Below are 27,174 nucleotides of genomic sequence, written 5' to 3' on the forward strand. Positions count from 1 at the left end.
ATATACTTTGATATTTATCATTCATAATTAAAATACAAGAAGGAAAACTATGATGTCTCTTTCATTTCAAGGTGTAAAGATTAAAAAGTGTACAGATTACACTCAGTGTTGGGGAGAATCTAGAAAAGAAAAATTTTCACAAAACATTATTGGATATGTAAAACTGGCACAGCATTTTTGGAAGTCAATTTGGTAATAATCATTAAGATTTAATGTGCGCATATCCTTTGACCCATCATGGCCCTAGGAATTTACCCTAAAGACCTATCTCCACAACTGTGAGCAATCTCTCTCTCTCTCACACACACACAGAGTATTGTTATTTAAAAAAAAAACCTGTAAACATAAATGCCCTTTTATACATAGATTAAACAATGTATACCACAACATGGAATAACATCCATCCATCAAAAGGAATTAGGAAGTCTGTATGTGCTCACTGTAAAAGACGTCCATATTACACTGCTGAATGTAAAAGTTTCTGAATATATCTTTTAACCCAAAAGTAATTATATATAAGTATATGTATATGTAAACATACATATGGCACCAAGTAGTATGTGTATTTGTGTACAAGTGCAAACTCTCACCTAGACTATTGCAATCTCTTCATGACAGGCATCCTGGCTTCTATTCTGATCTCCTTGCAGCATTCTTTTAACAGTAATCAGATCATGTCATTCCCCTGCTCTGTCTCCTCCAAAGCCTTTTAGTTACACTTAAAATCCAAAGTATCTACCTCTCCAGACCTCATTTTCTACTACTTTGCTCATTATAGCTCCTTGTGTTCTGGCCACTAAAGTCTTTGTATTATTCTCAGTCACACCAACATCAACTTTGCCCTTGATCATCCTTGTCCTCATATAAGGAACTCTTCCCCCCCAATATCTGTACGGCTAGGCATTATCACTTCATCCAAATCTGTTCAAATGCCAGCATACCTGATAGGATTTCCCTGACCATCATACTAGTAAAGGATCCCCTATCACTCTTTGTTCCCTTACCCACTTCTTTTTCTTCCTGTTTATCACTAAATTATATTGTATAATTATCTATTTGTTTGGTCTCACCAGAATGAGAGCTCCAGGAAGATAAGGATTTTGTTTTGTTAATGGATGTAACTTCAGAGCCTCAAACACACACACAAACACGCGCGCACGCGAGAGAGCGATATTTGTAAGGATACAGACCAAGCTATTTATTTTTCATTTTAACTTTACATACATAAAATTTAAGCTGAAAAATTCCAGTCATCGATTTTCTCTGTAACATGTGTTACTAACTAGTTGGGCTTCATGTATCAGAGAATAAAATGCAAAAAGATAAAAATAAGTAAGTCTTACCTCCAAATAAGAATTGTCAGATAATCAATAAACAATAAAATACACTAAAATAACTCTCCCTTTCTAAAATTCAAGCTTTTTTCCCTGCCTACTCAGAAAATTATTTTATAAAATCAGTCTGACAACAGTTTGAAAGTAACAGATTGCTAACTATAAGCAAAAGCTAAGCAATAGTTACAGCTGACTGGTTGAGTTTTAGTTATCCTTTTTCTTAAAAAAAAAAAAAAAGCATGAAAGGTCTTTTCTGTGTTGTTAATACATTCCAAATTTCAGAATTCAGAGGCCTAATTCTGTTTCAAATTATTAGAGTAAGTAGTAAAGAAAAAGTGAATTGATATAAAGCTTTACTTATGGTTAATATATGCACTAACACCGCCCTCCCCCACTAAAAACAGATGTTTGAAAAGGTTTCCATTATGTGATTTTTTTGTTTTTGTTATCAAAACAATATAAATGTTCACCTATAAAAATTATATCTGCACAATTAAAACTTGGAAACATTTATCTAATCTGTTTAAAAATATTCTAAATGAAGAGTTTCAGTCATTTTTTTAACCCATTTACTTAAAAAAATTTTAAGTGCAACTACAGCCCTCAGGATCCCAGCAAGATAACTAAAAAGAAGGTGATGTTTAATGAAGAGACTATTCACAAATGTGTAGCCAGGGTTAAAGGAAAACTAGAAAGGGACAGTGAAGCACTCTTGGGCTAGCTAGGGAGCTGTCATCACTCTATGTCCAAAAGGGGAAAGAGAAGGGATAGTTACTGGAACAAAAAAAGCTATAATTATAAAGGGGGCCACAGAATGAAGGAGCACAGTTACTGACAATCTGTAGCCCAGCAAAGAAAAAACTGTTAGAATATCCCAACTGTCCTCCTGTCAGTGCCTCCCCCTGACCGAACCCAATCAGAAGCCAAAACACAAGGCAGACCAGTTGATGCAGTCCTTAGAAATCAACCTCCTAGGGCACAGAGCACATTGCACAAAGGTGGAGAGTAGATTTGGAGGGGTAAATGAAAATTATCCAGCAAAATAGAACCTTCATATCAGTGTTCAAGAGCAACTAATTGAAATTAGGGAAGACAACTCTTACTGGTGAACTTCAACAAAAATTTTTACCTGTTTTGAGGGGCGCCTGGGTGGCTCAGTCAGTTAAGCATCTGCCTTTGGCTCAGGTCATGATCTCAGGGTCCTGGGATTGAGCCCCACATTGAGCCCCACATTGGGCTCCCTGCTCAGTGGGGAGTCTGCTGCCCCTCGCCCTGCTCATGCACTCTCGCTCTCCCTTGCATGCTCTCACTCAAATATTATTTAAAATAAATCTTTAAAAAAAATTTTTTTTGCCTGTTTGATAAACATCACGATGTAGTCAGCCCAGTTTACAATGCCCTTCCATCTGGATTTATGCATCTTCATGAGCTCTGAATTACAACAGTCATTAAAACCAAGTACCAACATAAACTTAACATAAAACAAACCTTTCAAATAGCTCTATAGCCAAGTATTAAAGCAAGATTTTCAAAACGAATAAAGTATCACAATGCCCTCACCCACACCAATGTTTTGTATCATTAATGTTAAAACTTATTTTCAAAATACGCTTATCTCTTGTGTTTAAGTAGATTATAACATTTTACAATATATAAAACTAATAGGTATAGAATATGATTAAATGATAAATAAATATAGATACATTGAGGGCACATATTCAAAATACTTTATGTTTGGGAAAACAGATCACAAAAGTTTGGAAACCACTGCTCTCAGATTCAGCTGTATCAAATACCCAAAAAAATTTTCAGAAAAAAAAAGTCTTCATACCTACAAAAAGTATTTTTGCATTTATCAGACTATGAAATTTATTTCTCACTTGATATTCTTTATGTTCTATTCTCCCAGTTGTTACTTATTTCCCCTGCATTTTTTAAAAAAGATTTATTTATTTATTTAAGAGAAAGAGATTAAGCGTGGGGGAAGGGGCAGAGGGAGAGTCTCAAGCAGAGTCCGCACTGAGCTCAGAGGCCACACGAGGCTCCATCTCACAACCCCGAGATCACAACCTCACCAAAACCAAGAGTCCCACGCTTAACCATCTGCACCACCTAGGCAGCCCCTCCCACCCCTCCAACATTTTTAACTCATGGCCGTCATCCAAACCTCCAATCCCTTATTTGATTGCTTCATTTGCTCTAACAAAATTCAGTCTCTTTTAGCTATTCACATAGACAAGGAGTTGGGACCCATCATACATGACAAAGCTCTTATCTCTTGACCAATTATCTGTCTCAGGCATTCCATTTCTTTCTTGCATCTCAGCCAAAAACTCTTTCATTCCTAATACCTCCACCACTAAATATGGCAGGAAAAATCACCATCTTGTACTGTTGCCTATGTAACCTAAACCGAGTTCAACCCCATCTAAGAGGACTTTTTGTTGTTGTTGTTGTTTTTATTATGATCTGTTAATCACCATACATTACATCATTAGTTTTTGATGTAGTATTCCATGATTCATTGTTTGCATATAACACCCAGTGCTCCATTCAATACGTACCCTCTTTAATACCCATCACCAGGCTAATCCATCCCCCTATCCCCCTCCCCTCTAGAACCCTCAGTTTGTTTCTCAGAGTCCATAGTCTCTCAGGGCTCGTCTCCCCTCCAATTCCACCCCCTTCATTTTTCCCTTCCTATCTTCTTTTTTTTTTTTTTAAACATATAATGTATTATTTGTTTCAGAGGTACAGGTCTGTGATTCATCAGTCTTACACAATTCACAGCGCTCACCATAGCACATACCCTCCCCAATGTCTATCACCCAGCCACCCCATCCCTCCCACCCTCTACCACTCCAGCAACCCTCAGTTTGTTTCCTGAGATTAATTCCTCAGAGGACTTTTTAAAGGAGGTCAATTCCCTCAATGGTACTCCACAACAGCAATTTCAAAACATAATCATTATTCAAACACTTCACCCCACTACCCATCATAACTTAGCAGCTGACTTTCCCCACCACTTGTGCTTGTGTTTTTTTTTTTTTCCCCTTTAATTAGGCTCCACACCCCGCATGGAGCTCAACGCAGGGCTTGAACTCACAATCCTGAGATCAAGACCTGAGCTGATACCAAGAGTCAGACACTTAACCAACTGAGCCACCCAGGTGCCCAGAAAAACTGGTAGTTTTTATGGAAGAATTCCATGAGTTGTTTTATGGAAGAGCTCCCATTTCCTGTTTCTTACAGAACAAAATTATCTAAATGCTACTTTAAACTGCAGTGAAAAAATGTGCTTCTCATTCTCTTACCAAAAGCTAATCCCACCACTGGTTTTCAGAATTCGTATTTCATTTATTATCTTCTGCAATTTCAACCTCTACATGCTAGTTATCTTTATCATACAAACATGTAAAAGTTTATCTTAAAAACAAACCATAACCCTAGGTGGCTCAGTCAGTTAAGCATCAGGCTCTTGGTTCTTTTTTTTTTTTTTAATTTTATTTTATTATGTTATATTAGTCACCATAAAACACATCATTATGAGTTTTTTTTTTTTTTTTTAAAGATTTTATTTATTTGACAGAGAGAGACACAGCGAGAGAGGGAACACAAGCAGGGGGAGTGGGAGAGGGAGAAGCAGGCTTCCCGCCGAGCAGGGAGCCCGATGCGGGGCTCGATCCCAGGACCCTGGGATCATGACCTGAGCCGAAGGCAGACGCTTAACGACTGAGCCACCCAGGCGCCCCACATCATTAGTTTTTGATGTAGTGATCCACGATTCATTGTTTTCATATACCACCCAGTGCTCCATGCAGTATGTGCCCTCCTTAATACCCATCACTGGGCTAACCAATCACCCCACCCCTCTCCCCTGTAAAACCCTCAGTTTGTTTCTCAGAGTCCAGAGTCTCTCATGGTTCATCTCTCCCTCCAATTTCCCCTCCTTCATTTTTCCCTTCCTTCTCCTAATGCCCTCTATGCTATTCCTTATGATCCACAAGTAAGTGAAACCATATGATAATTGACATTCTCTGCTTGACTTATTTCACTTAGCATAATCTCCTCCAGTCCCATCCATGTTGATATAAAAGTTGGGTATTCATCCTTTCTGATGGCTGAGTAATATTTCATTGTATATATGGACCACATCTTCTTTATCCATTCATCTGTTGAAGGGCATCTCGGCTCTTTCCACAGTTGGGCTATTGCAGACATTGCTGCTATGAACACTGGGGTGCATATGGCCCTTCTTTTCACTACATCTGTGTCTTTGGGGTAAATACCCAGGAGTGCAATTGCTGGGTCATAGGGTAGCTCTATTTTTAATTTTCTGAGGCTTGGTTTTAGCTCAGGTCATGATCTCAGGGTACGAGATGGAGCCCCAAGACTGAGATTCTCTCTCTCACTGGCCCTCCCTGCTTGCACATGCGCGCTCTCTAAAATAAAATAAATAGGGGTGCCTGGGTGGCTCAGTCGTTAAGCGTCTGCCTTCAGCTCAGGTCATGATCCCAGGGTCCTGGGACTGAGCCCCGCATCGGGCTCCCTGCTTCGCGGGAGGCCTGCTTCTCCCTCTCCCGCTCCCCCTGCTTGTGTTCCCTATCTCGCTGTGTCTCTGTCAAATAAATAAAATCTTAAAAAATAAGTAAAAAAATAAATAAATAAAATAAAATCTTTAAATAAAAAAAAAAAAATTCCCCTTGTAAGGAGTGACATCTAAATTCCTGGCCCACTTCATGTTTCATCCACACCCCAATCTGGCATTTGCCTGCACTTACACTACTGAAATCACAAGTCCCAAATGATCTCCTATTTTAAACTTCAAATAATATTTTTATTAAGTATTTTATTTGAATTCCACTCTAGTTAACATACATTATTCTATTAGTTTCAGGTGTACAAAATAGTGATTCAACAATTCCATATATTACTCAGTGCTCATTATCATAAGTGCACTCTATAATCCCCATCACATGTTTCACCCATTCCCCCACCCCCATTCCTCATGATAACCATCAGTTTCTTCTCTATAGTTAAGACTCTGTTTCTTGGTTTGTCTTTTTTTTTCCCCTTTGCTTGTTTTGTTTCTTAAATTCCACATATGAGTGAAATCAGACAGTATTTATCTTTTTCTGACTTATTTTGCTTACCATTGTACTCTCTAGCTTCATCCACGTCATTGCAAATGACAAGATTTCATTCGTTTTTATGGCTGAATAATATTCCATTGTAGATCTATACCACTATTTATTTATCCATCCTTCAGTTGATGGATAGTTGGGCTTCTTCCATAATTTGGCTATTGTAGATAATACTGGTATAAACATCGGGATGCATGTATCCCTTTGAAATTAGTGTTCTTGTAGTCTTTGGGTAAATACCCAGTAGTGCAATTACTGGATCACAGTCATTATATTTTTAACTTTTTGAAGAAACTCCATACTGTTTTCCAGAGTGGCTGTACCAGTTTGCATTCCCACCAACAGTGCACAAGTGTTCCTTTATTTACACATCCTCACCAACACTGTTTCTTGCATTACTGATTTTAGCCATTCTGACAGGTATGAGATATCTCACCATAGTTTTGATTCGTATTTCCCTGATGATTGGTGATGTTGAGCATCTTTTCACGTGTCTGTTGGCCATCTTGATGTCTTCTTTGGAGAAATGTCTGCTCATGTCTTCCCAAGTTTTTAAACTGCATTATTTATTTTTTTGGTGTCGAGTTTCATAATTTTTTTATATATTTCTGATACAGACCTTTTATCAGATATTTCATTTCCAAATATCTTCTCCCATTCTGTAGGTTGTCTTTCAGTTTTATTGATGGAAGTTTCTTTGCTGTGCAGAGCTTTTTATATTGATATAGTCCCAAAAGTGTATTTTTGCTTTTGTTTCATTTGCCTGAAGAGACATATCCAGGAAAAAGGTGCTACGGCTGATGTCAAAGACGTTACTGCCTGTGTTCTCTACTAGCAGTTTTATGGCTTCAGATCTTACATTTAGGTATTTTGAATTTAGATTTAGTTTTGCATATGGTATAAGAAAGTGGTCCAGCTTCATTCTTTTGCATGTCGCTGTCCAGTTTTCCCAACACCATTTGTTGAAGAGATTGCACTTTTTCCCATTGGATATTCTTTCCTGCTTTATCGAGGATTAATTGACCATGTAAATTTGGGTCCCTTTCTGGGTTGCCTAGTCTGTTCTGCTTGATCTATGTGTTTACTTTTATGACAGTACCATACTGTTTTGATCACGGTAACTTTCTGATATAACTTGAAATCCAGAATTGTGATGCCTCCAGCATTCCTGTTCTTTTTCAAGGTTGCTTTGGCTATTCAAGGTCTTTTGTCATTCCATACAAATTTTAGGATTCTTTGTTCCAGCTCTGTGAAAAATGTCAGTGTTATTTTGATAGGGATTGCACTGAATCTGTAGATAGTTTTGGGTAGTATAGACATTTTAACAATATTTGTACTTCCAGTCCATGAGCCTGAATGTCTCTCCATCTTTTTGTGTCATCTCCACTTTCTTTCACCATTGTTTTATAGTTTGCAGAGTACAGATTTTTACCTCTTTGGTTAGGTTTATTCCTGGGTATCTTATGGTTTTTGGTGCAATGGTAAATGGAACTGATGCCTTAATTTCTCTTTCTGCTGCTGCATTACTGGCATATAGAAATGCAACAGATTTCTGTATGTTGATTTTGTGTCCTGTGACTTTACTGAATTGGTCTATCAGTTCTAGTAGTTTTTCAGTGAGTCTTTTGGGTTTTCTCTATGTAGTATCATCTTATCTGCAAATAGTGAAAGTTTGACTTATTCCTTGCTGATCTGAATTCCTTTAATTTCTTTTCATTGTCTGATTGCTGTGGCTAGGACTTCCAGTACTATGTTGAATAGAAGTCCTGAGAGAGATGTACCGTATGGTGACAAACAAAACAAAACAAAACAAAATAAAAAGAAGTCCTGAGAGTTAAGAGTTAGACATCCATGTCTTCTTCCTGACCTTAGGCAAAAAGCTCTCTTTGGAAAAATGTCTATTCATGACATCTGCCTATTTTTAATTGGATTAATCATTTTATGGGTGTTGTTTTATAAGCTCAATGTCACTGATCATCAGGGAAATACAAATCATAAACTACAATGAGAGATCACCTCACACTTGTCAAAATGGCTAAAATCAACAACACAAGAAACAATGAGTGTTAGCAAGAATGTGGAGAAAGGGGAACCCTCTTGCACTGTTGGTGGGAAAGCAAACTGGTGTAGCCACTCTAGAAAACAGTATGGAGGTTCCTCAGAAAGTTAAAAATAGAACTACCCTACAACCCAGCAATTACACTACTACAGATTCACCCAAAGAATACAAAAATGCTAATTCAAAAGGATACACACACCCTATGTTTATACCAGTATCATCTACAATAGCCAAATTACAGAAATAGTCCAAGTGTCCATCAACTGATGAATGGACTGATGTGGGATATACATACAAGGGAATATTACTCAGACATAAAAAAGAATGAAATCTTGCCATTTGCACAAACATATATGGAGATAGTATTATGCCAAGCGAACTAAGTCAAAAAAAGACAAATACCATATGATTTCACTCATATGTGGAATTTAAGAAACAATACAAGCAAGCAAAGAGAAAAAAAAAGAGAAGCAAACCAAGAAACAGACTCTTCACTGTAGAGAACAAACTGATGGTACCAGAGGGGAGATGGGCAGGGAGGATGGATTGAATAGGTGATAGGGATTAAGGAGTACACTTGTAATGAGCACCAGGTGATGTATGGAAGTGCTGAATTACTATATTGTACACCTGAAACTAGTATTACACACTGTATGTTAACTAACTGGAATTTAAATAAAAACTTTAAAAAAATCAATCCAAACATACCAAGAATTTAATGTATTATAAAAATGGTATAACAAAACAATGGAAAAAAATAATGCTGCAACAACCGGCTGAATGTGAGAAAAAATAAAGGTGGATTTCAACCTTACTCCTTGATCAAAACAAATTCCAAACAGATCCATTCATTTGTTCACTCATTCATTTATTCCTTCATTCAATATTAATTACTTATAGGTACTGGGTTTGGTGTTGGCAACAACTGTTAACAAGATCAACACAGGCAAGATTCCTATCCTCATTGAAAATACACAAAATGTTGGGGCGCCTGGGTGGCTCAGTCGTTAAGCGTCTGCCTTCGGCTCAGGTCATGATCCCAGGGTCCTGGGATCGAGTCCCACATCGGGCTCCCTGCTCGGCGGGAAGCCTGCTTCTCCCTCTCCCACTCCCCCTGCTTGTGTTCCCTCTCTCGCTGTGTCTCTCTCTGTCAAATAAATAAATAAAATCTTTAAAAAAAAAAAAAAAAAAGAAAATACACAAAATGAGTAAGATACGAAAAGTGAGTAAACAACTACATATATACAAACATCAGTTCTAACTATAAGTTACACACTACAACCTCTGGGAAAGACAGTCAAAAATTTCTCTGAGGAACTGATAGGAGGAGCCAGCCATGACAAAAACAAACCCACAAACCAAAAAAATCTTGGGGATAGAGTTTTCTAGATTAAAAAAAAGAACAAGTATCAAGGCTCTAAGGTGAGAAATGGCTTTTCAGGTACATAAAATGGTAAGCCAAACTCCTTACTATAGCTTAAGTGCCAATGAAGCACTTTAAGCAGGATAATGACTTCTCTTAATGTATGTACATTTTTAAAAGTTCACTCTGGCTGCTAAGTAGAAAATGGGACTCTAGGAGGAAAAAGCAGAATGAAGAAAACAAATGTCAGGAAACTACAACAGTATTCCAGGCAAGAGATGATAATACTTGTAATTAAGTAGTGAGAAACAGAGGAGAGAGATAGGCAAGAGTTAAAATATACTTTTAAGGAAGAGGGCTCACAACCGGTTAATATGCTTAATATGAGAAATAAATGAAAAGGAAGAATCAATGAAAAAAGCTAGTTTTTTGGCCAGAACAACTTGGTAGACAGTGGAGTAATTTATTCAGAAGGTAAGAATAGGCTTAGAAAAGCAAAACAAAACAAACTACAAGTTCAGTTTTGCACATGTTAAAATTTGAGATGGCTATTAGACACCCAGTTGAAGAAAAGAAACTAGTAACAGCAGTAGTTTCTTAAGTAAGTATAACTAGACTGTACATGGACTTTGTTTAGCTATACAGTGATTGGTGTATGTTTTAGTAGTTTATTAATTTAAAAAATATGTACATCTGGTGGCAAAAATTTTACTGTATGTAGGTAATACATACACTAAAAAAATGTCTCCTCTCACCTGTCCCTTGCTCCTCTACTATTAAGAAGCCATCAGTGATGCCATGAGGAGTTTGTGAGATTTATAGTAAGAATAGATCTTAAAAATATATTTCTGATGGCTTTAACCTACTTGTTAATGAGTTAGGCTAATTTTTACTGAAGGTGGTCTGTCATTTTCTGTTGGTAGCCAAACAAAACAAAAGACAGCTAATCTATATGGCAAAAAAAAAAATTGTTTAGAAGAAAAAACTACAGGGTCAAAAACCAAACCAAACCAACCCAAAAACCACATTACAAGATCTTACTGTTGTTATCCTGTTAGTGTAGTCTCATATGTAACAACATTCACATGTAACATTTGATTAACAAGTAAAATCAAATCTAATAGGTGATAAGAGGGATATAAAACTGTAGATATGGCAAATCCAAATTTTGTATTGAAATTTAATGTGTGAGTAAATAATATATATGATGTAGATAAGAATGCTACCAAATGATTATCTCTGTCTGATGGGATGGGTGATTTTTTATTTTAATTTTCTGACAATTTTCTATTTTATCCAAATCTTCTTCAAAGAGCATGTTAGGCAGATTTATATCATATGGAAAGAAATTAATAAATTTTAATTAGTAGAAAAAAGATTTAACTGCTATTAAAAAATTAAAATAGATCTCAGTTATTCTATAGTCTATACATTCTTGCCATGATACTTGGTTTTTTTTTTTAAGATTATTTATTGGACAAAGAGGGAGAGAGAGAGAGAGCACACAAGCAGGGGGAATGGCAGGCAGAGGGAAAGGGAGAAGTAGGCTCCCCTCTGAGCAGGGAGCCTGATGTGGGGCTCCATCCCAGGACCCTGGGATCATGACCTGAGCCAAAGGCAGATGCTTAACCGACTGAGCCACCCAGGCACCCGCCATGATACCTGTTTTAAAATAAGACTTAAATATAACTAATAACCTTTGGCTTAAATCTCACTACCAACCAAATTCCCTATCGTGGAATTAGTAATTAGAGGAAATTACTAAAGTACTGGCAATTGCACCATAATCAGGGATTCAGATAAACTGGAGGATATCAATGGTTCTCCCACTTGTTCAGTACTCTGTGGATCATCATGAATATTGTCATATTTAATTGTTTCTTAAAGTCTTTTATTTAAACTGTTAGTTATTTGTGATTATGTTCTTATAATTACATTATACATACAGATCTGGTATAAAAACCAAACTGTCAAGTTAACCATAACCAGCTAATACTGTCAACATGTGTTTGCAATTTATTAATTATATTTGCCATATTCTTTTTTTTTCTTTGCTTACTGGCAAACAAAATTGTTAAAAATATCTTGGTAGATAGAATAACTTAAATTGGTAGAATTCTGTATTGTACATAATTTTTTTTTCTCTGTGAAGTGGGAGAAGACTGAAATTATTCAATTAAAGAAACCACCCACGTCCAACCTAACATTATTTAGATATTTAAATATAGCATCTTATCTAAATTATTTGGCAAAAAGAGTGCTGTCTTTCTCTTCTTTCTAGCATTACTCTTGGATTTCTGCTTAATGTAAAACAATTTTTTCCAGATATATTTCTATATAATCCTCCACCAAATCTGCGACTTAAGAAAAATAAAGTCAAATGCAAAATTAAAATTAAGAGAAGCCGAAAATTAAGGTATAGAAAAAGATCAAATTGACATAAATTTTCTTTTCTAATTCACGTCATATAAATGTCCCTTGTAATTCTCTAGCTTAAAAGCTTTTGATAACTAATTTGGAATATCTAACTCTTTATTAGCATAGCATATTAGGCCCTATGTGATCTGGCTCCATGATCTGCTCCCCGCCCCGTAACACCTGTCACTACTTTTCTATATATGACTACACTCTAGCCAAACTACTCTCTAGCTATATACGGTGGTTTTTTTGCCTTTGCACTTTTGAATATTCTATTCTTGTTGCCTGAATGACCTCTACATCAACTTAGTTTATCAATTCCTATCTTTCCATATTCATCTTTGAATCCCTCTACTGTGCCTTATCAAATAATAAGCAATGTAAATACATGCTGAATATAATTAACTGTTTTATTACATAAACCATACACTACTTTCTATTATGCTTTTAAATACCGTATCCATCCTTTAAGGGAAGATATGGTTATCTGCATTAAACTTAACCATTATCTATTGAGCTTCTCCGCACTTGAAGAGCCAACTTCTAGCTATACAAAAATGTGTAAGACAATCTTAAAATTTAATGAGTCAAATATATATATGCAAACAGACAACTTCAATATCATGGTATTCAAGAACTTCAATACAAACCATATGAATCTGAAAGGTGTATCCTGTAAGAATAGAGAAGTACACCTAACCCAGGCTGAAAAGAAGAGGAAGGAAGAGATGGGCAAAGAAGTTTTCTTGAGATGACAACTGTGTTGTGTCTTTAAAAACAAGCAGGAAGAGATAGAGCAAGATGGCGGAGGAGTAGGAGACCTGGATTTCGTCTCCTCTCAGGAATTCAGCTGGATAGGGATCAAACCATTCTGAACACCTACAAACTCAACAGGAGATCGAAGAAGAGAATAGCAACAACTCTCTGAACAGAAAAGCGACCACTTTCTGGAAGGTAGGACGTGCGGAGAAGTGAATCTGAGGCGATATTCGGGAGGATAGACGGCGGGGGAGGGGCCTCCATCGGCCGCTTCTGGCAAGTGATAGAGCCGTGGAGCACAAAATCGGAACTTTTAGAAGTCTGCTCCGCTGAGGGACGTCACTCTGGTGGCGAAGTGGAGGGTGGGACCCTCGAGGGACGGTGTGGTCTCAGGACCCTCGGGGTCACAGAAAGACCGGGGGTGCCTGAGTGCGGCAGAGCTCCCAGGTATCGGAGCGGGGAAGCCAGCTGCAGAGACGGAGCCCAGGCGCGGGCTCTCAGCTCGGGGTTGCCATAAACCGTGATCCGCGGCACAGTCGGGCCACTGCTCCTCCAGCAGGGACCCAACAAGCAGCAGATCCAGGGAGACTCACCTTCTTCCCCCGGGGAGGAGAGGTGCGGGAGTGCACCGCGGGGATCTGCTGGGTTTGGAGACTCCACCCGGGGTCGGGTGCCAGATAGAAAGGCGCGGTCACAGGCCGGGTGAGCGCGGAGTGTGGCCGGAGACCGGGGAGACGGGAGTGACTGACTGCTTTTCTCTGGGGGCTCGCTGAGGAGCGGGACCCCGAGTTCTCGGCTCCTCTGGGGCGGAGACTGGGAGGCCGCCATTTTCACTCTCCGCCTCCAAAGCTATACGGAAAGCTTGCAGGGAACAAAAGCTCCGGAGAGCAAACCTGAGCAGATTACTTAGCCTGGACCGGCAAGGGCGGGGCAATTCTGCCTCCGGCAAAGACATTTGGGAACCACGGCAACAGGCCCCTCCCCCAGAAGATCAGCGAGAACAGCCAGCCAAGACCAAGTTTACCGATCAATGAGAACGGCAGAACTCCAGCGCTAGGGGAATACAGGACAGAATTCATTGCTTTTTTCCCCATGACTCTTTAGTCTTTCAAAGTAAATTATTTTTTTTAACTGTCTTTTTTTCTTTTTTCTTTTTTTCTTTTTTTTTGAATTTTTCTTTTTCCCTTTTTCAACCAACATCTTATCAATCCCTTTTTTAAAAAAAAAACATTTTTATTTTTCATTTTTAAAGTCATATTCTATCCCTTCATAGTAGTTACCTGTATTTTTGGCATATATATATAAGTTGTTCTCTCTTTAAAATTTTGAGATAGTTTCTTCTAACAAATCAAAATATACTCTAAATCTCTAGTGTATGGTTTTTTTCTACTCCCCTGCCTGATCACATTCTCTCCCTTTTTTTTCTTTTTTTTTTTTAAATCCTCTTCTTTCTTTTTTCAAACAACTTATCAAATCCTTTTATAAAATTTTTTATAATTTCCATCTTTACAATCATATTCCATCCCTTCATCATATCAACCCTTATTTTTGTACATATATAAGTTTTTCTTTCTTTAAAATTTTGGGAGGGACTTTTAACAGACCAAAATACACCCAAAATCTAGGGTGTGGCGCTGATCTATAAACCAGCCTGATCATATTTGATCACATTCTGTTTTTGTTTTGTTTTGTTTTGTTCTGCTTTTGTTTGTTTTTATCTTTACCTTTATCTTTTTCTTTTTTCTTTTTTCTCTCTTTCCCTTTCTTTTCCCACTGCTTCAGGTCTTTTCTGATTTGTTTAGAGTATATTTTCTGGGGACGTTGTTACCCTGCTAGCATTTTGTTCTCTCATTAATCTATTCTCCTCTGCACAAAATGACAAGACGGAAAAAATCACCTCAACAAAAAGAACAAGAGGTAGTACCGACTGCCAGGGACCTACTCAATACGGACATTAGTACGATGTCAGATCTAGAGTTCAGAATCATCACTTTAAAGATACTAGCTGGGCTTGAAAAAAGCATGGAAGTTATTAGAGAAACCCTTTCTGGAGAAGTAAAAGAACTAAAATCTAACCAAGTAGAAATCAAAAAGGCTATTAATGAGGTGCAATCAAATATGGGGGTGCTAACTGCTAGGATAAATGAGGCAGAAGAAAGAATCAGTGAGATAGAAGACCAAATCATGGAAAATAAAGAAGCTGAGAAAAACAGAGAGAAACAACTACTGGATCACGAGGGCAGAATTCGAGAGATAAACGATACCATAAGACGAAACATTAGAATAATTGGGATCCCAGAAGAAGAAGAAAGAGAGAGGGGGGCAGAAGGTATAATGGAGCAAATTATAGCAGAGAACTTCCCTAATTTGGGGAAGGAAAGAGGCATCAAAATCCAGGAAGCACAGAGAACCCCTCTCAAAATCAATAAAAATAGGTCAACACCCCGACATCTAATAGTAAAACTTACGAGTCTCAGAGACAAAGAGAAAATCCTGAAAGCAGCTCGGGAGAAGAGATATGTAACCTACAATGGTAGAAACATTAGATTGGCAACAGACTTATCCACAGAGACCTGGCAGGCCAGAAAGGACTGGCAGGACATATTCAGAGCACTAAATGAGAAAAATATGCAGCCAAGAATACTATATCCAGCTAGGCTGTCATTGAAAATTGAAGGAGAGATAAAAAGCTTCCAGGACAAACAAAAACTAAAGGAATTTGCAAACACGAAACCAGCCCTACAACAAATATTGAAAGGGGTCCTCTAAGCAAAGAGAGAGCCTAAAAGCAACATAGACCGGAAAGGAACACAAACAATATACAGTAACAGTCACTTTACAGGCAATACAATGGCACTAAATTCCTATCTTTCAATAGTTACCCTGAATGTAAATGGGCTAAATGCCCCAATCAAAAGACACAGGCTATCAGATTGGATTAAAAAACAAGACCCATCGATATGCTGTCTGCAAGAGACTCATTTTAGACCCAAAGACACCCCCAGATTGAAAGTGAGGGGATGGAAAACCATTTACCATGCTAATGGACACCAAAAGAAAGCTGGGGTGGCAATCCTTATACCAGACAAATTAGATTTTAAACCAAAGACTGTAATAAGAGATGAGGAAGGACACTATATCATACTTAAAGGGTCTATCCAACAAGAAGATCTAACAATTGTAAATATCTATGCCCCTAACATGGGAGCAGCCAATTATATAAGGCAACTAATAACAAAAGCAAAGAAACACATTGACAACAATACAATAATAGTGGGGGACTTTAACACCCCCCTCACTGAAATGGACAGATCGTCTAAGCAAAAGATCAACAAGGAAATAAAGACTTTAAATGACACACTGGACCAAATGGACTTCACAGACATATTCAGAACATTCCATCCCAAAGCAATGGAATACACATTCTTCTCCAGTGCCCATGGAACATTCTCCAGAATCGATCACATCCTAGGTCATAAATCAGGTCTCAACCGGTACCAGAAGATTGGGATCATCCCCTGCATATTTACAGACCACAATGCTTTGAAACTAGAACTCAATCACAAGACGAAAGTCGGAAAGAACTCAAATACATGGAGGCTAAAGAGCATCCTACTGAAGAATGAATGGGTCAACCAGGAAATTAAAGAAGAATTAAAAAAATTCATGGAAACCAATGAAAATGAAAACACAACTATTCAGAATCTTTGGGATACAGCAAAGGCAGTCCTAAGAGGAAAGTATATAGCAATACAAACCTTTCTCAAGAAACAAGAAAGGTCTCAAGTACACAACCTAACCCTACACCTAAAGGAGCTGGACAAAGAACAGCAAATAAAGCCTAAACCCAGCAGGAAAAGAGAAATAATAAAGATCAGAGCAGAAATCAATGAAATAGAAACCAAAAGAAGAGTAGAACAGATCAACGAAACTAGGAGCTGGTTCTTTGAAAGAATTAACAAGATTGATAAGCCCCTGGCCAGACTTCTCAAAAAGAAAAGAGAAATGACCCAAATCAACAAAATCATGAATGAAAGAGGAGAAATCACAACCAACACCAAAGAAATACAAACAATGATAAGAACATATTATGAGCAACTCTATGCCAGCAAATTAGATAACCTGGAAGTAATGGATGCATTCCTAGAGATGTATCAACTACCAAAACTGAACCAGGAAGAAATACAAAACCTGAACAGACCTATAACCACTAAGGAAATAGAAGCAGTCATCAAAAATCTCCCAAAACACAAAAGCCCAGGGCCAGATGGCTTCCCAGGGGAATTCTACCAAACATTTCAAGAAGAATTAATACCTATCCTTCTGAAACTGTTCCAAAAAATAGAAATGGAAGGAAAACTTCCAAACTCATTTTATGAGGCCAGCATTACCTTGATCCCAAAACCAGACAAAGACCCCATCAAAAAGGAGAATTACAGACCAATATCCCTGATGAACATGGATGCAAAAATTCTCACCAAAATACTAGCCAATAGGATCCAACAGTACATTAAAAGGATTATTCACCACGACCTAGTCGGATTTATCCCTGGGCTGCAAGGTTGGTTCAACATCCGCAAATCAATCAACGTGATACAATACATTAACAAAAGAAAGAACAAGAATCATATGATCCTCTCAATAGATGCAGAAAAAGCATTTGACAAAATACAGCATCCTTTCTTGATCAAAACTCTTCAAAGTATAGGGATAGAGGGTACATACCTCAATATCATAAAAGCCATCTATGAAAAACCTACAGCGAATATCATTCTCAATGGGGAAAAACTGAGCGCTTTCCCCCTAAGATCAGGAACGCGGCAGGGATGTCCACTATCAGCACTGCTATTCAACATAGTATTGGAAGTCCTAGCCACAGCAATCAGACAACAAAAAGAAATCAAAGGCATCCAAATTGGCAAAGAAGAAGTCAAACTCTCACTCTTTGCAGATGATATGATACTTTATGTGGAAAACCCAAAAGACTCCACCCCAAAACTGCTAGAACTCATACAGGAATTCAGTAAAGTGGCAGGATATAAAATCAATGCACAGAAGTCAGTGGCATTCCTATACACCAACAACAAGTCAGAAGAAAGGGAAATTAAGGAGTCAATCCCATTTACAATTGCACCCAAAACCATAAGATACCTAGGAATAAATCTAACCAAAGAGGCAAAGGATCTGTACTCAGAAAACTATAAAATACTCATGAAAGAAATTGAGGAAGACACAAAGAAATGGAAAAACGTTCCATGCTCATGGATTGGAAGAACAAATATTGTGAAGATGTCAATGCTACCTAGAGCAGTCTACACATTCAATGCAATCCCCATGAAAATACCATCAACTTTTTTCAAAGAAATGGAACAAATAATCCTAAAATTTGTATGGAACCAGAAAAGACCCCGCATAGCCAGAGGAATGTTGAAAAAGAAAAGCAAAGCTGGTGGCATCACAATTCCGGACTTCCAGCTCTACTACAAAGCTGTCATCTTCAAGACAGTATGATACTGGCACAAAAACAGACACATAGGTCAATGGAACAGAATAGAGAGCCCAGAAATGGACCCTCAACTATATGGTCAACTAATCTTTGACAAAGCAGGAAAGAATGTCCAATGGAAAAAAGACAGTCTCTTCAACAAATGGTGTTGGGAAAATTGGACAGCCACATGCAGAAGAATGAAACTGGACCATTTCCTTACACCACACACAAAAATAGACTCCAAATGGTTGAAAGACCTCAATGTGAGACAGGAGTCCATCAAAATCCTAGAGGAGAACACAGGCAGCCACCTCTTCGACCTCAGCCGCAGCAACTTCTTCCTAGAAACATCGCCAAAGGCAAGGGAAGCAAGGGCAAAAATGAACTATTGGGACTTCATCAAGATAAAAAGCTTTTGCAAAGCAAAGGAAACAGTCAACAAAACCAAAAGACAACTGACAGAATGGGAGAAGATATTTGCAAATGACATATCAGATAAAGGGCTAGTATCCAAAATCTATAAAGAACTCATCAAACTCAACACCCAAAGAACAAAGAATCCAATCAAGAAATGGGCAGAAGACATGAACAGACATTTTTCCAAAGAAGACCTCCAAATGGCCAATAGACACATGAAAAAGTGCTCAACATCGCTCGGCATCAGGGAAATCCAAATCAAAACCTCAATGAGATACCACCTCACACCAGTCACAATGGCTAAAATTAACAAGTCAGGAAATGACAGATGTTGGCGGGGATGCGGAGAAAGGGGAACCCTCCTACACTGTTGGTGGGAATGCAAGCTGGTGCAGCCACTCTGGAAAACAGTATGGAGGTTCCTCAAAAAGTTGAAAATAGAGCTACCATATGATCCAGCAATTGTACTCCTGGGTATTTACCCCAAAGATACAAAAGTAGGGACCCGAAAGGGTACGTGCACCCCGATGTTTATAGCAGCAATGTCCACAATAGCCAAACTGTGGAAAGAGCCAAGATGTCCATCAACAGATGAATGGATAAAGAAGATGTGGTATATATATACAATGGAATATTATGCAGCCATCAAAAGGAATGAGATCTTGCCATTTGCAACGACGTGGATGGAACTGGAGGGTATTATGCTGAGCGAAATAAGTCAAACAGAGAAAGACATGTATCATATGACCTCACTGATATGAGGAATTCTTAATCTCAGGAAACAAACTGAGGGTTGCTGGAGTGGGGTGTGGGGTGGGAGGGATGGGGTGACTGGGTGATGGACACTGGGGAGGGTATGTGCCCTGGTAAGCGCTGTGAATTGTGCAAGACTGTTGAATCTCAGATCTGTACCTCTGAAACAAATAATGCAATATATGTTAAGAAAGAAAAAAAGAAGAAGAATGTAGCAGGACGGGAAGAATGAAGGGGGGGAATCGGAGGGGGAGAAGAACCATGAGAGACGATGGACTCTGAAAAACAAACTGAGGGTTCTAGAGGGGAGGGGGGTGGGAGGATGGGTTAGCCTGGTGATGGGTATTGAGGAGGGCACGTTCTGCATGGAGCACTGGGTGTTATGCACAAACAATGAATCATGGAACACTATATCTAAAACTAATGATGTAATGTATGGGGATTAACATAACAATAAAAAAATTAAAAAAAAAAACAAGCAGGAATTTTGACTTGATGTAATGGAGTATTTCATTCGATCTTTTTTTCATATGCTCATCTATTTCACTAATTCAAGAATTACCGAGCAACTATTATGTATGCCCTAGACCCTGAAGATGCAATGGTAGATAAAACATATTCTCTGCCCTCTTGGAAAGCACAATAAGATAGAGAGCCAGATACACCCTAACATAATTTTCTTACATGCTATAAACAGATGCAAAACTAAGAATCACAAAGTACAGGGAAAAAAGCAATTAATTCTGTATCAGGCTTCAGAAAAACTAAAATATACACCTCCCTAGAAAAACTAAAATATCCACACAAACACACATACTCTTTTGTATACTGTATGGAGGGAGGGGGGTGTGCAGAATTCCAGTTAAAAAATTTCAAATTTTATAAAGACTTGGAACTCATACTGAATTACAAAAGGAGATACACAAAATTTAAAAATTAACCAAAAGGATACAAGGTCAATTAATATAATACTTTATCTGATATAGTGCAGAGCAATTGCTCCCTAAGATCAAATGAGAAACACAAAGAATAGCATTCATGTCCAAAGCTGATATATAAGATCATACAAACAGGTTTAAATGGATGCAAACAGATGAGAATAATAAAAATATTGATGTTACTTTATATTAACATATCATAATATTAGCCCAATGTAGTAAAAGGAAGTACTCCTAGAATTAATCCTTTAATATAATTCTAAGTTAAAATCAATTTTCTCCGATTATATATAAAGTAGTTTGCTCTGGAAATTACTTTCATGTTCTAAACTCCACTAGAGGAAGAAACTGAGAAAAAATTACTTATATAAAGTTCAATAGACAAATTTTAACTGAAGAAAAAAACCCCAAAAACCTTATAAAATCACTACTCATTACTCCTTTAACAAATTCAGCAAAATTACATTATGCCATTATGCTAAATCTAATAATTCATAATTGATTTAAAAGGCAAAACTAGACACTGATAAACTCATAGATTACCTCTTGACCCTCGCCTCCAAAAAACATTGATTCTAAATTTGATAGAGCTTCCAGAACTACCAATTTACAGGAAATACAGAGGACAAAAGAATGGAACGCTATCAGTAAAATCCAAGACTAGAAGACTCCAAATAACCTAGTTTCTTCAACAAAATAAATGCAAGAATGAAGCAGAAGAGTGGGAGAGAAGAAGAGAGAGAAGGAAGAAAGAGAAATCTATAAATTAAGAGACATATGAACCAATCACTATGTGTGGGCTTATTTGGATCATGTTCAAACAATATAAAAATTTAAAAATTATAATTTTTGAAACAACTGGAAATGTGAACACTGGATTTTTGCTATTAAGAAATTTATTTGTTTTTTTATGGTACTGTAGTTACATTTTAAATGAAAGAGTTCTCATCTCTCAGAGTTACAAACTGAAGCATTTACAGAAAAATCTGTTGTCAATGACTTACTTCAAAATAATACAGAAGGGAGGTATATGGAAGGTATGGATGGGGCAGAACCAGCTATGAATAAATATTATAGGGGAATGAGTAATAGGCATGTGAGGGTTCAAATATTGTTTTGCTTTCATGTATATTAGAAATACTCTAATAAAAGGTTTTAAAACAATGTAAAAAAATCTAAAAATAGAAACTGCTTTGTGTAATATTCTGTGACAAACTCATGACTTTCAAAGTCTCTCTGTTCTTCTTCAGAGGAGTAATACACCTAATATCATCTCCTCACCCCATCCCCAATACACTCACTTTTTACCAGTTAGTTCTGCAAACTGTATTCCACATGAAAACATGAGTATGGGACTCTCCTCTCACTTCTCTCCTGCCTTCCCTTCATTTCAACTATAACCAACCCAAACTGCAATGCAAATAAAGGTTGACAAGTGTAAAAGCAGTGCTAAATATCTCAATAAAAACTTTAAATTCTGAGGAGAAATCAAAACATGACACAGTGTTACTATATCCTGAAGCAACAGTCCTCAAACTTTATTGTGCATAAAAATCATTTAGGGAGCTTACTAAAAAGGTAGATTTCCTTATCTCCACTCTGAGATTCTAAGTTAACAGATTTAAATATGCTATTCTGGAGCTAGGGAATCTGCTTTTTAACACCATTCTAATGTTGGGGATCTAGGAAACACCCTTTGAGAGATAGGTCCCCAAAGCCTTTAAAAACGACCTTTAGAATTTATAACCATGTACTGCTTAACTGCAAGTCAACATTTATAGAAGTCAAATGGCAACAAACCAAGCAGAAAAAGTCCCTGCCCTCAGAGATTTTACACTCTAGCAAGAGAGGAGAAAAAGATATACGTAATTACCCATGAAACTAGTAATAGCCTATGTTAACTAAAATGAATTTAAATTAAAAAATCTGAAAAAAGATATATGTAATTAAATCATATATGTTAGGTTGCAATAAATGCTATGAAGAAAAACAAGGAGGTTAAGGGGGATAGATAATGAATGACCAGGGAGAGGAATATTACCTTAGATATGATGCTTAGGAAAGACTTGTAAATAAGACAGCATCAGAGAAGAAAGTGAGCAAGTCAGGAAATGAGTTTATATGTAGGAAGAGTCAAATTTAAACCTGCTTTTCCTCAAGCACAAGTATTCAAGACAAATACAAAATATATCTTCAATTCTGTATATTGATTATATTCTAATATTTTTATCTTCCAATTATAGTAAATCAGATTTTAAAAAATTAAGCTTAGGGGCGCCTGGGTGGCTCAGTCAGTTAAGCATCTGCCTTCAGCTCAGGTCATGATACCAGGGTCCTGAGACTGATCCCTGCATTGGGCTCCCTGCTCAGCCAGGAGCCTGCTTCTCCCTCTCCCTCTGCTACTCCCCCTGCTTGTGCTTTTCCTCTCTCTCTCAAATAAATAAATAAAGTCTTAAAAAAATAAATAAATAGGGGCGCCTCGGGTGGCTCAGTCATTAAGTGTCTGCCTTCGGCTCAGGTCATGATCCCAGGGTCCTGGGATTGAGCCCCACATCGGGCTCCCTGCTCCGCGGGAAGCCTGCTTCTCCCTCTCCCACTCCCCCTGCTTGTGTTCCCTCTCTCGCTGTGTCTCTCTGTCAAATAAATAAATAAAATCTTTAAAATAAATAAATAAATAAAATAAAATAAGAATAAAAATTAAGCTTATAGGCTAACATGGAAACAATCTATATTTTTAACTGTTTCTATGAGAAAACATTTCTATGTAGTAAGTTTTTCAGATGGTCTGTTTCTATCCTTCAAAGCAAATGAAGCCTCTGTTCTTATTTTCAGAACAAACATGAGAAAAGCCCCTGAATTCACAGGGAAGTATACAGTTAGCAGAATTTTAGGGTTCCTTAGTATATTTGTTAAGATTGAAATTGAAAAGCAGTTTATAAACATAAAATCAATTATCAGTAAAGTACTCACAGAAGAGCAGTATTAGTAAAGTACTTACAAAATTGTAGCAAGAGGTTTATAATCAAGCAGTTTTACCTTAAACTGGTTTATCTCAATTGTATTATCTTTTCATCTTATAATAGGATGCCTACACAGAAATGAACAAGTGGGAATTTCCAGACATATTAAAACACTTAAAGAAATATAAAAGAGCTATCAGAAGAGTTATTTTTGTGAAGTTATTTTCAGATAGATGGCTGTACTCAAAGCTTTAAATATAAAATGTTGGGATGAGTTCTTACCATTAATTATTCCAAGTCCTTAAAAGTGCACCTACAAAATCTATATATTTTATATTTTGAATGGTACCACAAAAATAACAGTAATTCACGGTCATTGTAAACAAAAGAAATTAGGAGTGGAAGGGAAAATTAAAAACACCCACAGTTCCACTACCCAGTTATGACAATTTACCTAAATATACTATCTTACAACTTTGATGATACAAATTTTTAATACAATTTCTTACCTATACAGTTTATTCAAAGTCGTAAATACTAATTTCCTTTAAATAAAATCTTTTTTAACCAGAAAGTAATATGTTTATTGTAAAAAATCTAGGACATACAGAAAAGTTAAAAAAAGAAAATGAAAAATACCCAGAATCTTGCTACTTAACAATAACCACTATTAACACTTTGTTGGTGTTCTAAGTCTTTTTTCAAAGTGAACATACTTAATATACTAACTTTTAAACACAATTAAGAACACTCACAAGTCCCAAGTGGAAGATGATAAAACAAAGGGCATGGGTGATAGATAATACTACCACTGGGTTTTTTATTAGTTTTCCCAATTAAAAGAAGAGCCTCAAGTATTTTAAAGATTCATATTACTATGCAAGTTCCTTGGAAATGAAAACGGCTATTATTTGTTATGGGCACCTCTAATTTTATGAAGATAGCCTAGAAATGATCTGAAAGTTAAAATTCAACTATGGAAGGGACCCAATCTCTCTGAAACATGCCCCCGCTCTAGTTTTTTTCCTTAGAAATAAAAATAAATACAAGGGCACAAATAAATACAATGAGAATTGTATTTATTTATAATTCTCTTATTGCAATAAGGTAAAACATATTTGAATCTATTAGGACATTTTTACTGTATTAAATCTAAATCATTCTCAAATTAACAAGTGGAACAAAATCTCCTAAAATAATAGTTTTTTTAAATACTTTTTACTTTATACTTTAATACTTTATTAATAAAGTAATTTACTATATTCCATATAATACCTTTTACTTATTCCAGACTGAACTCTCTTCAGTTTTATTAATTGCCTCTCCTTAATTATTTCAGCTTTTAGCATACATTATACAGATTTTAATCAAATTATGTTTTGTTTTTCCAGTTTGAAGACAGTCAATCCTCACACAAAGTTCTGCCTTTGGTCCTCTTGTACTTTCACTAGACTCTGTCCTCAGCAATCTCATTCCCATTTCTTCAACCATCATCCTTCTACAGATTAATTCCTAATTAAATATCTCTAATCTAACCCTAGTCACACTGCTGAGCTCTATCGGCAGCCTTCTAATAACTCTCAGTTGCATATCTTCAAACGAATGCCTCATGTTCTCTAAGCATCACCATCACCTGCGCTCAAGTTCATTTTGTACATCATCCTCTCCTTCATACGCCACATCCAAGAGCTTGCCATTTGACCACTTTTACCTCCTGAATTTACCTCTTTTATATCCTCATCCACTTTTTCATTCCTATTGCTTATCATCTCATGATGGATTAACTCAATAACCTTTTAACTAGTTTCCTTTCTTCATCTCTTTCCATTTTAGCCTTCAACCCTCAAAATACTAGTAAAATCATGTCACTCCCTTAGCTAAAACCTGTAATGGATCTACACTGCTTACATTCTAAATTCCTTAGCAAGCATTCTAGGTCCTCCTTAATTACCCCAGCCTATCTTTCTAGACTTATCTGACACTATAAACCCTCATCATCCTACACTCCATCCACTGAGTATAAACTATTCCTCTGGAATATTCTGTACTCTCCTACCTCCATACCTTCAATTGTTCAATTTACCTACTACCTTGAAGTAAGAGATGAAGTCATGTTTATCACTGTATCTACAGGTCTTTACCTACCACCTACTACCATAGAATAGGCAAATAATTGTTTAATGAACTCAACTCCACATATCAATATGCTACCCACCCTCCGAAACTATGACCTCTAGAATAAAACCTAATATTTTTCAATCATAGCTCCCCACTTCCCCAGTAGTTATCCCTCCTGTGTACTCCCCTAACACTCTATAATAAAGCTCATCACAGTAGTCTTCAAACTATACACCCTTGAAACAGTTATTTCATGAGTGAACCAAGATGTACCATCAAAAATCCAAAAGTGATTATGTTCTCCCCATTTGTAGAAGAAAAAAAACTAATGTACTAGATAGAATCTCTTCAATTAAGGGTTTCCTCCCACAATTTGTTTTAAGCCTTTTGGACCCCCAACAAAAAAATCATATGATATAATTAAACAAAATTTATCAGTATTTCTCAATGTTCTACAAATAGTACCATGACTTCCAGATGTCTGACAACGGCACAAGTTAGAGAATCAGTTTTAACATATTTAACCTTTTATTATAAATACATCCTAACACAAAGCAGGTGCTCAATAAATGTCTTGTTAATTGAAATCCTTCATTCTTTCATCAGTGCACCTAAACATTTTCTGACTCTTCTTTAACAGAACTATTTTTTTAGAATGGCAACTACAATAAATAGAACTACATGGAGTATCAAGGTCTAACATTCTATAGTCCTGAACAAGAGGTAAATCCAAATTCTGTTACCAAAGGTCCCCAATTTTTAAAGATTTACATTAAGAAGATAGAATTACAGAATCCAGTAGAGGTGGGGGAAGGCAGACTACTAGGGAGAAAGAAGCATTCTGTCTAAATTCCCAATTAATTTCTGGATTTTGATCTTAACTGGAAATGAGTCAAAAAAATTCAAAATTTAACTTAGAAAGTGATTAAAATTGGTCTATAAAATTTATTTGTATTTCAGTACTTGTATTTGGAAGCCACTAGTGTTTTTACATTTTTGAGGCTTCATGATGATGCTGTTGTACTCTCATCCCCAAGAAAGACATTCTGCCAAAAAGCAATCACAAAACTAAATAACCTTCAGCTGTATTTTAAGAAAGCATTTTTTTAAGCCCATTACATGTACCCTTTAACAACATGTCAGTTCAGAAATCAAAAATAATTTTAACAAGGAAATGTTACAGATGATTTTCACCAAAACATTTTTTATTAAGTTTCTAATTTTAATTCCAGTACAGTTAACATACAGTATTCTATTAGGATCAGATGTACAATATAGTGATTCAACAATTCTACATTGCTTAGTACTAACCTTAAGTATCCTTTTTAATCCCCATCACCTATTTAACCCGTTCCCCTCCACCTCCCTCTCCTCTAGTAACTATCAGTTTATTCTGTACAGTTAAGAGTCTGTTTCTTGGTTT

General features: G+C 36.8%; 1 protein-coding gene across 4 annotated transcripts in view; it reads right to left on the minus strand.

The window, feature by feature from the left end:
- Positions 1–27,174, minus strand: part of BRD10 (bromodomain containing 10) — a 160,329-nt gene that overhangs the window by 128,706 nt on the left and 4,449 nt on the right. The window lies entirely within an intron of this gene.

The sequence above is a fragment of the Halichoerus grypus genome, chromosome 14 (genome assembly GCF_964656455.1).
Source record: "Halichoerus grypus chromosome 14, mHalGry1.hap1.1, whole genome shotgun sequence".
In the NCBI taxonomy this organism is placed as follows: Eukaryota; Metazoa; Chordata; class Mammalia; order Carnivora; family Phocidae; genus Halichoerus; species Halichoerus grypus.